The following is a 13,487-nucleotide window of genomic DNA, read 5'->3' as shown; positions in this document are numbered from 1 at the left end:
TAATAGACATTAGTTAGTAGCAGTACTTGCGTGCTCTGCTTGCGCACAAGTAGGCCATGTATGGCCTACTTGTGCGCAAGGTGCAAGTTTGCACCTCGATAGAGTGCATTTCTAGTTTTTGCTGCATTTTGCAGAGCCGAAATTAGTATAGGCTATCAATAGCTGACAGCCTGTCACCAACATTGATTGATTGATTGAAGTATTTATTAACAGTTTGCAGAATTACAGTACATTTCAAGCACAACTCAATACAAAGACTGTTAACTGTGAGTGGACGACACCATAAAGCACTAGACTCGTTTACAAGAGGGCCCACCTTGTTCAATTCATCAAAACATTTAGAGACATACAAATATACACTTCTATTTAGCCAAAGAACAGAACAGGAATTCATCATAAAGGAGGTAAAAAGGGAAAAGAAACATATGCAGTGAGGGGACCCCACTAGACAGTAGAAAGTAGTAACTATCACTATAGCTGTCAGCCTGTCACCATCACCCCACTAGACAGTAGAAAGTAGTAACTATCACTATAGCTGTCAGCCTGTCACCATCACCCCACTAGACAGTAGAAAGTAGTAACTATCACTATAGCTGTCAGCCTGTCACCATCACCCCACTAGACAGTAGAAAGTAGTAACTATCACTATAGCTGTCAGCCTGTCACCATCACCCCACTAGAACCCACTAAACAGCTGCGGAACACAGATAAAATGTACCCCGGTCAGAAACAAACCCACCAGCGTGCAAACACCTTTATAGTGTTATTGTACAGGAGGATTGACTTACTACTTTTTATGGCATATATAAAAAGTAGTTATCATGACTCAAGCGTAAACTAAGAACGTAACAGTGGAGTATCTATGTGAACTATACATACTATACTATATTATATATTATACATGTGTACTATAACGTGCTATGACTACATAAAAATGCAATTCTAGTGCTGTCTACGTAACAAGCTATAAGTCTGTTTAAAATACTATCTAAGTCTACATAAAGTGCTATTTAAGGGGGCTAGGCTAGGGCAAGTGCTATGGGCCATGGTGGAGTCTGAAGAGGTGGGTTTTCAGACTACGGCGGAAGATTGGGAGTGAGGCTGCAGTTCTGACTGTGATGGGAAGTGCATTCCATAGTTTTGGAGCCAGAAGGGAGAAAAGTTTGGGACGTGTGGAGCGTTGTCCCGGCGTTTTTAGTGATGATACCTCCAGCTTCCCTGCGTTGGCTGATCTGAGTGCGCGGGAGGGTTTGTATGGTACGATTATACTTGTGAGATATAGGGGAGCCATGCCTTTGGTTGCTTTGAATGCCAGCATCAGAGTTTTGTATTCTGTGCGGGCGGCGACCGGGAGCCAATGGAGGGAGCGGAGAAGGGGTGAGACGTGTGAGAATTTTGGCTGGTTGAAGACCAAGCGAGCTGCGGCATTTTGGATCAGTTGGAGGGGCTTAAGTGCACATGCCGGTAGGCCAGTAAGGAGGGAGTTGCAATAGTCAAGTTTTGACAAGACTGTTGTCTGGATTAGGAGCTGGGCTGACTCCTGGGTGAGGAACGGTCTAATTCGTTGTATGTTATAGAGTGTAAACCTACAGGATCGAGTGACAGCTGTGATGTGTGTTTTGAACGAGAGTGAGAGCAAGATGTTTATACAATTGATACAATGTTGTACAATCACAACATCCAGCGACCAAACTGACCAAAGTGAAACCATTTCAATGATTTAAAGATATCGTATCACTTTGTTTTGTTAAGGTGGTTGCATGCTGGTGCATGTTTACTTGTTTTGTTAAGGTGGTTGCATGCTGGTGCATGTTTACTTGTTTTGTTAAGGTGGTTGCATGCTGGTGCATGTTTACTTGTTTTGTTAAGGTGGTTGCATGCTGGTGCATGTTTACTTGTTTTGTTAATGTGGTTGCATGCTGTTGCATGTTTACTTGCGCAAGCAGAGCGCGCACGTACTGTAGTCGGCTGCGTATGTATGGTATGTATGTATGGTATGTAGGCCTGTCCTCGGTGGTCCCTTATTGGCTGTTGATGGTGACGTAATTAAGATATGTTTCAATGTTATTGGCTGTTGATGGTGACGTAACTAGGGTACGTTTCAAAGTTGGTATGAGGTCAATAACGGGTCTAAAATTTAGAACAGCAGTTGTAATAGACATTAGTTAGTAGCAGTACTTGCGTGCTCTGCTTGCGCACAAGTAGGCCATGTATGGCCTACTTGTGCGCAAGGTGCAAGTTTGCACCTCGATAGAGTGCATTTCTAGTTTTTGCTGCATTTTGCAGAGCCGAAATTAGTATAGGCTATCAATAGCTGACAGCCTGTCACCAACATTGATTGATTGATTGAAGTATTTATTAACAGTTTGCAGAATTACAGTACATTTCAAGCACAACTCAATACAAAGACTGTTAACTGTGAGTGGACGACACCATAAAGCACTAGACTTGTTTACAAGAGGGCCCACCTTGTTCAATTCATCAAAACATTTAGAGACATACAAATATACACTTCTATTTAGCCAAAGAACAGAACAGGAATTCATCATAAAGGAGGTAAAAAGGGAAAAGAAACATATGCAGTGAGGGGACCCCACTAGACAGTAGAAAGTAGTAACTATCACTATAGCTGTCAGCCTGTCACCATCACCCCACTAGACAGTAGAAAGTAGTAACTATCACTATAGCTGTCAGCCTGTCACCATCACCCCACTAGACAGTAGAAAGTAGTAACTATCACTATAGCTGTCAGCCTGTCACCATCACCCCACTAGACAGTAGAAAGTAGTAACTATCACTATAGCTGTCAGCCTGTCACCATCACCCCACTAGAACCCACTAAACAGCTGCGGAACACAGATAAAATGTACCCCGGTCAGAAACAAACCCACCAGCGTGCAAACACCTTTATAGTGTTATTGTACAGGAGGATTGACTTACTGTGTATCTGGAGGTCCAGGTTCATTAGTGAAGTTAAGAGGATCTCCCATAGACGTGTCACTCTTCACAGACACACAGCTGGCTGTTGGAGACTCTGCTCTGTGGTGGAGACTTCTGGAATCATACAATTTACAATTTAGGCATTTAGCAGACGCTCTTAATCCAGAGCGATTTACATTAAGCAATAACAAAAACAAATAACAAAAGCATGGCATATATAAAAAGTAGTTATCATGACTCAAGCGTAAACTAAGAACGTAACAGTGGAGTATCTATGTGAACTATACATACTATACTATATTATATATTATACATGTGTACTATAACGTGCTATGACTACATAAAAATGCAATTCTAGTGCTGTCTACGTAACAAGCTATAAGTCTGTTTAAAATACTATCTAAGTCTACATAAAGTGCTATTTAAGGGGGCTAGGCTAGGGCAAGTGCTATGGGCCATGGTGGAGTCTGAAGAGGTGGGTTTTCAGACTACGGCGGAAGATTGGGAGTGAGGCTGCAGTTCTGACTGTGATGGGAAGTGCATTCCATAGTTTTGGAGCCAGAAGGGAGAAAAGTTTGGGACGTGTGGAGCGTTGTCCCGGCGTTTTTAGTGATGATACCTCCAGCTTCCCTGCGTTGGCTGATCTGAGTGCGCGGGAGGGTTTGTATGGTACGATTATACTTGTGAGATATAGGGGAGCCATGCCTTTGGTTGCTTTGAATGCCAGCATCAGAGTTTTGTATTCTGTGCGGGCGGCGACCGGGAGCCAATGGAGGGAGCGGAGAAGGGGTGAGACGTGTGAGAATTTTGGCTGGTTGAAGACCAAGCGAGCTGCGGCATTTTGGATCAGTTGGAGGGGCTTAAGTGCACATGCCGGTAGGCCAGTAAGGAGGGAGTTGCAATAGTCAAGTTTTGACAAGACTGTTGTCTGGATTAGGAGCTGGGCTGACTCCTGGGTGAGGAACGGTCTAATTCGTTGTATGTTATAGAGTGTAAACCTACAGGATCGAGTGACAGCTGTGATGTGTGTTTTGAACGAGAGTGAGAGCAAGATGTTTATACAATTGATACAATGTTGTACAATCACAACATCCAGCGACCAAACTGACCAAAGTGAAACCATTTCAATGATTTAAAGATATCGTATCACTTTGTTTTGTTAAGGTGGTTGCATGCTGGTGCATGTTTACTTGTTTTGTTAAGGTGGTTGCATGCTGGTGCATGTTTACTTGTTTTGTTAAGGTGGTTGCATGCTGGTGCATGTTTACTTGTTTTGTTAAGGTGGTTGCATGCTGGTGCATGTTTACTTGTTTTGTTAATGTGGTTGCATGCTGTTGCATGTTTACTTGCGCAAGCAGAGCGTGCACGTACTGTAGTCGGCTGCGTATGTATGGTATGTATGTATGGTATGTAGGCCTGTCCTCGGTGGTCCCTTATTGGCTGTTGATGGTGACGTAATTAAGATATGTTTCAATGTTATTGGCTGTTGATGGTGACGTAACTAGGGTACGTTTCAAAGTTGGTATGAGGTCAATAACGGGTCTAAAATTTAGAACAGCAGTTGTAATAGACATTAGTTAGTAGCAGTACTTGCGTGCTCTGCTTGCGCACAAGTAGGCCATGTATGGCCTACTTGTGCGCAAGGTGCAAGTTTGCACCTCGATAGAGTGCATTTCTAGTTTTTGCTGCATTTTGCAGAGCCGAAATTAGTATAGGCTATCAATAGCTGACAGCCTGTCACCAACATTGATTGATTGATTGAAGTATTTATTAACAGTTTGCAGAATTACAGTACATTTCAAGCACAACTCAATACAAAGACTGTTAACTGTGAGTGGACGACACCATAAAGCACTAGACTTGTTTACAAGAGGGCCCACCTTGTTCAATTCATCAAAACATTTAGAGACATACAAATATACACTTCTATTTAGCCAAAGAACAGAACAGGAATTCATCATAAAGGAGGTAAAAAGGGAAAAGAAACATATGCAGTGAGGGGACCCCACTAGACAGTAGAAAGTAGTAACTATCACTATAGCTGTCAGCCTGTCACCATCACCCCACTAGACAGTAGAAAGTAGTAACTATCACTATAGCTGTCAGCCTGTCACCATCACCCCACTAGACAGTAGAAAGTAGTAACTATCACTATAGCTGTCAGCCTGTCACCATCACCCCACTAGACAGTAGAAAGTAGTAACTATCACTATAGCTGTCAGCCTGTCACCATCACCCCACTAGAACCCACTAAACAGCTGCGGAACACAGATAAAATGTACCCCGGTCAGAAACAAACCCACCAGCGTGCAAACACCTTTATAGTGTTATTGTACAGGAGGATTGACTTACTGTGTATCTGGAGGTCCAGGTTCATTAGTGAAGTTAAGAGGATCTCCCATAGACGTGTCACTCTTCACAGACACACAGCTGGCTGTTGGAGACTCTGCTCTGTGGTGGAGACTTCTGGAATCATACAATTTACAATTTAGGCATTTAGCAGACGCTCTTAATCCAGAGCGATTTACATTAAGCAATAACAAAAACAAATAACAAAAGCATGGCATATATAAAAAGTAGTTATCATGACTCAAGCGTAAACTAAGAACGTAACAGTGGAGTATCTATGTGAACTATACATACTATACTATATTATATATTATACATGTGTACTATAACGTGCTATGACTACATAAAAATGCAATTCTAGTGCTGTCTACGTAACAAGCTATAAGTCTGTTTAAAATACTATCTAAGTCTACATAAAGTGCTATTTAAGGGGGCTAGGCTAGGGCAAGTGCTATGGGCCATGGTGGAGTCTGAAGAGGTGGGTTTTCAGACTACGGCGGAAGATTGGGAGTGAGGCTGCAGTTCTGACTGTGATGGGAAGTGCATTCCATAGTTTTGGAGCCAGAAGGGAGAAAAGTTTGGGACGTGTGGAGCGTTGTCCCGGCGTTTTTAGTGATGGTACCTCCAGCTTCCCTGCGTTGGCTGATCTGAGTGCGCGGGAGGGTTTGTATGGTACGATTATACTTGTGAGATATAGGGGAGCCATGCCTTTGGTTGCTTTGAATGCCAGCATCAGAGTTTTGTATTCTGTGCGGGCGGCGACCGGGAGCCAATGGAGGGAGCGGAGAAGGGGTGAGACGTGTGAGAATTTTGGCTGGTTGAAGACCAAGCGAGCTGCGGCATTTTGGATCAGTTGGAGGGGCTTAAGTGCACATGCCGGTAGGCCAGTAAGGAGGGAGTTGCAATAGTCAAGTTTTGACAAGACTGTTGTCTGGATTAGGAGCTGGGCTGACTCCTGGGTGAGGAACGGTCTAATTCGTTGTATGTTATAGAGTGTAAACCTACAGGATCGAGTGACAGCTGTGATGTGTGTTTTGAACGAGAGTGAGAGCAAGATGTTTATACAATTGATACAATGTTGTACAATCACAACATCCAGCGACCAAACTGACCAAAGTGAAACCATTTCAATGATTTAAAGATATCGTATCACTTTGTTTTGTTAAGGTGGTTGCATGCTGGTGCATGTTTACTTGTTTTGTTAAGGTGGTTGCATGCTGGTGCATGTTTACTTGTTTTGTTAAGGTGGTTGCATGCTGGTGCATGTTTACTTGTTTTGTTAAGGTGGTTGCATGCTGGTGCATGTTTACTTGTTTTGTTAATGTGGTTGCATGCTGTTGCATGTTTACTTGCGCAAGCAGAGCGCGCACGTACTGTAGTCGGCTGCGTATGTATGGTATGTATGTATGGTATGTAGGCCTGTCCTCGGTGGTCCCTTATTGGCTGTTGATGGTGACGTAATTAAGATATGTTTCAATGTTATTGGCTGTTGATGGTGACGTAACTAGGGTACGTTTCAAAGTTGGTATGAGGTCAATAACGGGTCTAAAATTTAGAACAGCAGTTGTAATAGACATTAGTTAGTAGCAGTACTTGCGTGCTCTGCTTGCGCACAAGTAGGCCATGTATGGCCTACTTGCGTGCTCTGCTTGCGCACAAGTAGGCCATGTATGGCCTACTTGTGCGCAAGGTGCAAGTTTGCACCTCGATAGAGTGCATTTCTAGTTTTTGCTGCATTTTGCAGAGCCGAAATTAGTATAGGATATCAATAGCTGACAGCCTGTCACCAACATTGATTGATTGATTGAAGTATTTATTAACAGTTTGCAGAATTACAGTACATTTCAAGCACAACTCAATACAAAGACTGTTAACTGTGAGTGGACGACACCATAAAGCACTAGACTTGTTTACAAGAGGGCCCACCTTGTTCAATTCATCAAAACATTTAGAGACATACAAATATACACTTCTATTTAGCCAAAGAACAGAACAGGAATTCATCATAAAGGAGGTAAAAAGGGAAAAGAAACATATGCAGTGAGGGGACCCCACTAGACAGTAGAAAGTAGTAACTATCACTATAGCTGTCAGCCTGTCACCATCACCCCACTAGACAGTAGAAAGTAGTAACTATCACTATAGCTGTCAGCCTGTCACCATCACCCCACTAGACAGTAGAAAGTAGTAACTATCACTATAGCTGTCAGCCTGTCACCATCACCCCACTAGACAGTAGAAAGTAGTAACTATCACTATAGCTGTCAGCCTGTCACCATCACCCCACTAGAACCCACTAAACAGCTGCGGAACACAGATAAAATGTACCCCGGTCAGAAACAAACCCACCAGCGTGCAAACACCTTTATAGTGTTATTGTACAGGAGGATTGACTTACTGTGTATCTGGAGGTCCAGGTTCATTAGTGAAGTTAAGAGGATCTCCCATAGACGTGTCACTCTTCACAGACACACAGCTGGCTGTTGGAGACTCTGCTCTGTGGTGGAGACTTCTGGAATCATACAATTTACAATTTAGGCATTTAGCAGACGCTCTTAATCCAGAGCGATTTACATTAAGCAATAACAAAAACAAATAACAAAAGCATGGCATATATAAAAAGTAGTTATCATGACTCAAGCGTAAACTAAGAACGTAACAGTGGAGTATCTATGTGAACTATACATACTATACTATATTATATATTATACATGTGTACTATAACGTGCTATGACTACATAAAAATGCAATTCTAGTGCTGTCTACGTAACAAGCTATAAGTCTGTTTAAAATACTATCTAAGTCTACATAAAGTGCTATTTAAGGGGGCTAGGCTAGGGCAAGTGCTATGGGCCATGGTGGAGTCTGAAGAGGTGGGTTTTCAGACTACGGCGGAAGATTGGGAGTGAGGCTGCAGTTCTGACTGTGATGGGAAGTGCATTCCATAGTTTTGGAGCCAGAAGGGACAAAAGTTTGGGACGTGTGGAGCGTTGTCCCGGCGTTTTTAGTGATGGTACCTCCAGCTTCCCTGCGTTGGCTGATCTGAGTGCGCGGGAGGGTTTGTATGGTACGATTATACTTGTGAGATATAGGGGAGCCATGCCTTTGGTTGCTTTGAATGCCAGCATCAGAGTTTTGTATTCTGTGCGGGCGGCGACCGGGAGCCAATGGAGGGAGCGGAGAAGGGGTGAGACGTGTGAGAATTTTGGCTGGTTGAAGACCAAGCGAGCTGCGGCATTTTGGATCAGTTGGAGGGGCTTAAGTGCACATGCCGGTAGGCCAGTAAGGAGGGAGTTGCAATAGTCAAGTTTTGACAAGACTGTTGTCTGGATTAGGAGCTGGGCTGACTCCTGGGTGAGGAACGGTCTAACTCGTTGTATGTTATAGAGTGTAAACCTACAGGATCGAGTGACAGCTGTGATGTGTGTTTTGAACGAGAGTGAGAGCAAGATGTTTATACAATTGATACAATGTTGTACAATCACAACATCCAGCGACCAAACTGACCAAAGTGAAACCATTTCAATGATTTAAAGATATCGTATCACTTTGTTTTGTTAAGGTGGTTGCATGCTGGTGCATGTTTACTTGTTTTGTTAAGGTGGTTGCATGCTGGTGCATGTTTACTTGTTTTGTTAAGGTGGTTGCATGCTGGTGCATGTTTACTTGTTTTGTTAAGGTGGTTGCATGCTGGTGCATGTTTACTTGTTTTGTTAAGGTGGTTGCATGCTGGTGCATGTTTACTTGTTTTGTTAATGTGGTTGCATGCTGTTGCATGTTTACTTGCGCAAGCAGAGCGCGCACGTACTGTAGTCGGCTGCGTATGTATGGTATGTATGTATGGTATGTAGGCCTGTCCTCGGTGGTCCCTTATTGGCTGTTGATGGTGACGTAATTAAGATATGTTTCAATGTTATTGGCTGTTGATGGTGACGTAACTAGGGTACGTTTCAAAGTTGGTATGAGGTCAATAACGGGTCTAAAATTTAGAACAGCAGTTGTAATAGACATTAGTTAGTAGCAGTACTTGCGTGCTCTGCTTGCGCACAAGTAGGCCATGTATGGCCTACTTGTGCGCAAGGTGCAAGTTTGCACCTCGATAGAGTGCATTTCTAGTTTTTGCTGCATTTTGCAGAGCCGAAATTAGTATAGGCTATCAATAGCTGACAGCCTGTCACCAACATTGATTGATTGATTGAAGTATTTATTAACAGTTTGCAGAATTACAGTACATTTCAAGCACAACTCAATACAAAGACTGTTAACTGTGAGTGGACGACACCATAAAGCACTAGACTCGTTTACAAGAGGGCCCACCTTGTTCAATTCATCAAAACATTTAGAGACATACAAATATACACTTCTATTTAGCCAAAGAACAGAACAGGAATTCATCATAAAGGAGGTAAAAAGGGAAAAGAAACATATGCAGTGAGGGGACCCCACTAGACAGTAGAAAGTAGTAACTATCACTATAGCTGTCAGCCTGTCACCATCACCCCACTAGACAGTAGAAAGTAGTAACTATCACTATAGCTGTCAGCCTGTCACCATCACCCCACTAGACAGTAGAAAGTAGTAACTATCACTATAGCTGTCAGCCTGTCACCATCACCCCACTAGACAGTAGAAAGTAGTAACTATCACTATAGCTGTCAGCCTGTCACCATCACCCCACTAGACAGTAGAAAGTAGTAACTATCACTATAGCTGTCAGCCTGTCACCATCACCCCACTAGACAGTAGAAAGTAGTAACTATCACTATAGCTGTCAGCCTGTCACCATCACCCCACTAGACAGTAGAAAGTAGTAACTATCACTATAGCTGTCAGCCTGTCACCATCACCCCACTAGACAGTAGAAAGTAGTAACTATCACTATAGCTGTCAGCCTGTCACCATCACCCCACTAGAACCCACTAAACAGCTGCGGAACACAGATAAAATGTACCCCGGTCAGAAACAAACCCACCAGCGTGCAAACACCTTTATAGTGTTATTGTACAGGAGGATTGACTTACTGTGTATCTGGAGGTCCAGGTTCATTAGTGAAGTTAAGAGGATCTCCCATAGACGTGTCACTCTTCACAGACACACAGCTGGCTGTTGGAGACTCTGCTCTGTGGTGGAGACTTCTGGAATCATACAATTTACAATTTAGGCATTTAGCAGACGCTCTTAATCCAGAGCGATTTACATTAAGCAATAACAAAAACAAATAACAAAAGCATGGCATATATAAAAAGTAGTTATCATGACTCAAGCGTAAACTAAGAACGTAACAGTGGAGTATCTATGTGAACTATACATACTATACTATATTATATATTATACATGTGTACTATAACGTGCTATGACTACATAAAAATGCAATTCTAGTGCTGTCTACGTAACAAGCTATAAGTCTGTTTAAAATACTATCTAAGTCTACATAAAGTGCTATTTAAGGGGGCTAGGCTAGGGCAAGTGCTATGGGCCATGGTGGAGTCTGAAGAGGTGGGTTTTCAGACTACGGCGGAAGATTGGGAGTGAGGCTGCAGTTCTGACTGTGATGGGAAGTGCATTCCATAGTTTTGGAGCCAGAAGGGAGAAAAGTTTGGGACGTGTGGAGCGTTGTCCCGGCGTTTTTAGTGATGGTACCTCCAGCTTCCCTGCGTTGGCTGATCTGAGTGCGCGGGAGGGTTTGTATGGTACGATTATACTTGTGAGATATAGGGGAGCCATGCCTTTGGTTGCTTTGAATGCCAGCATCAGAGTTTTGTATTCTGTGCGGGCGGCGACCGGGAGCCAATGGAGGGAGCGGAGAAGGGGTGAGACGTGTGAGAATTTTGGCTGGTTGAAGACCAAGCGAGCTGCGGCATTTTGGATCAGTTGGAGGGGCTTAAGTGCACATGCCGGTAGGCCAGTAAGGAGGGAGTTGCAATAGTCAAGTTTTGACAAGACTGTTGTCTGGATTAGGAGCTGGGCTGACTCCTGGGTGAGGAACGGTCTAATTCGTTGTATGTTATAGAGTGTAAACCTACAGGATCGAGTGACAGCTGTGATGTGTGTTTTGAACGAGAGTGAGAGCAAGATGTTTATACAATTGATACAATGTTGTACAATCACAACATCCAGCGACCAAACTGACCAAAGTGAAACCATTTCAATGATTTAAAGATATCGTATCACTTTGTTTTGTTAAGGTGGTTGCATGCTGGTGCATGTTTACTTGTTTTGTTAAGGTGGTTGCATGCTGGTGCATGTTTACTTGTTTTGTTAAGGTGGTTGCATGCTGGTGCATGTTTACTTGTTTTGTTAAGGTGGTTGCATGCTGGTGCATGTTTACTTGTTTTGTTAATGTGGTTGCATGCTGTTGCATGTTTACTTGCGCAAGCAGAGCGCGCACGTACTGTAGTCGGCTGCGTATGTATGGTATGTATGTATGGTATGTAGGCCTGTCCTCGGTGGTCCCTTATTGGCTGTTGATGGTGACGTAATTAAGATATGTTTCAATGTTATTGGCTGTTGATGGTGACGTAACTAGGGTACGTTTCAAAGTTGGTATGAGGTCAATAACGGGTCTAAAATTTAGAACAGCAGTTGTAATAGACATTAGTTAGTAGCAGTACTTGCGTGCTCTGCTTGCGCACAAGTAGGCCATGTATGGCCTACTTGTGCGCAAGGTGCAAGTTTGCACCTCGATAGAGTGCATTTCTAGTTTTTGCTGCATTTTGCAGAGCCGAAATTAGTATAGGATATCAATAGCTGACAGCCTGTCACCAACATTGATTGATTGATTGAAGTATTTATTAACAGTTTGCAGAATTACAGTACATTTCAAGCACAACTCAATACAAAGACTGTTAACTGTGAGTGGACGACACCATAAAGCACTAGACTTGTTTACAAGAGGGCCCACCTTGTTCAATTCATCAAAACATTTAGAGACATACAAATATACACTTCTATTTAGCCAAAGAACAGAACAGGAATTCATCATAAAGGAGGTAAAAAGGGAAAAGAAACATATGCAGTGAGGGGACCCCACTAGACAGTAGAAAGTAGTAACTATCACTATAGCTGTCAGCCTGTCACCATCACCCCACTAGACAGTAGAAAGTAGTAACTATCACTATAGCTGTCAGCCTGTCACCATCACCCCACTAGACAGTAGAAAGTAGTAACTATCACTATAGCTGTCAGCCTGTCACCATCACCCCACTAGACAGTAGAAAGTAGTAACTATCACTATAGCTGTCAGCCTGTCACCATCACCCCACTAGAACCCACTAAACAGCTGCGGAACACAGATAAAATGTACCCCGGTCAGAAACAAACCCACCAGCGTGCAAACACCTTTATAGTGTTATTGTACAGGAGGATTGACTTACTGTGTATCTGGAGGTCCAGGTTCATTAGTGAAGTTAAGAGGATCTCCCATAGACGTGTCACTCTTCACAGACACACAGCTGGCTGTTGGAGACTCTGCTCTGTGGTGGAGACTTCTGGAATCATACAATTTACAATTTAGGCATTTAGCAGACGCTCTTAATCCAGAGCGATTTACATTAAGCAATAACAAAAACAAATAACAAAAGCATGGCATATATAAAAAGTAGTTATCATGACTCAAGCGTAAACTAAGAACGTAACAGTGGAGTATCTATGTGAACTATACATACTATACTATATTATATATTATACATGTGTACTATAACGTGCTATGACTACATAAAAATGCAATTCTAGTGCTGTCTACGTAACAAGCTATAAGTCTGTTTAAAATACTATCTAAGTCTACATAAAGTGCTATTTAAGGGGGCTAGGCTAGGGCAAGTGCTATGGGCCATGGTGGAGTCTGAAGAGGTGGGTTTTCAGACTACGGCGGAAGATTGGGAGTGAGGCTGCAGTTCTGACTGTGATGGGAAGTGCATTCCATAGTTTTGGAGCCAGAAGGGAGAAAAGTTTGGGACGTGTGGAGCGTTGTCCCGGCGTTTTTAGTGATGGTACCTCCAGCTTCCCTGCGTTGGCTGATCTGAGTGCGCGGGAGGGTTTGTATGGTACGATTATACTTGTGAGATATAGGGGAGCCATGCCTTTGGTTGCTTTGAATGCCAGCATCAGAGTTTTGTATTCTGTGCGGGCGGCGACCGGGAGCCAATGGAGGGAGCGGAGAAGGGGTGAGACGTGTGAGAATTTTGGCTGGTTGAAGACCA

This window comes from Electrona antarctica (assembly GCF_951216825.1).
Source record: "Electrona antarctica genome assembly, chromosome: 23".
In the NCBI taxonomy this organism is placed as follows: domain Eukaryota; kingdom Metazoa; phylum Chordata; class Actinopteri; order Myctophiformes; family Myctophidae; genus Electrona; species Electrona antarctica.
The sequence above is the reverse complement of the archived record's forward strand: the minus strand, read 5'-3'. Positions refer to the sequence as shown.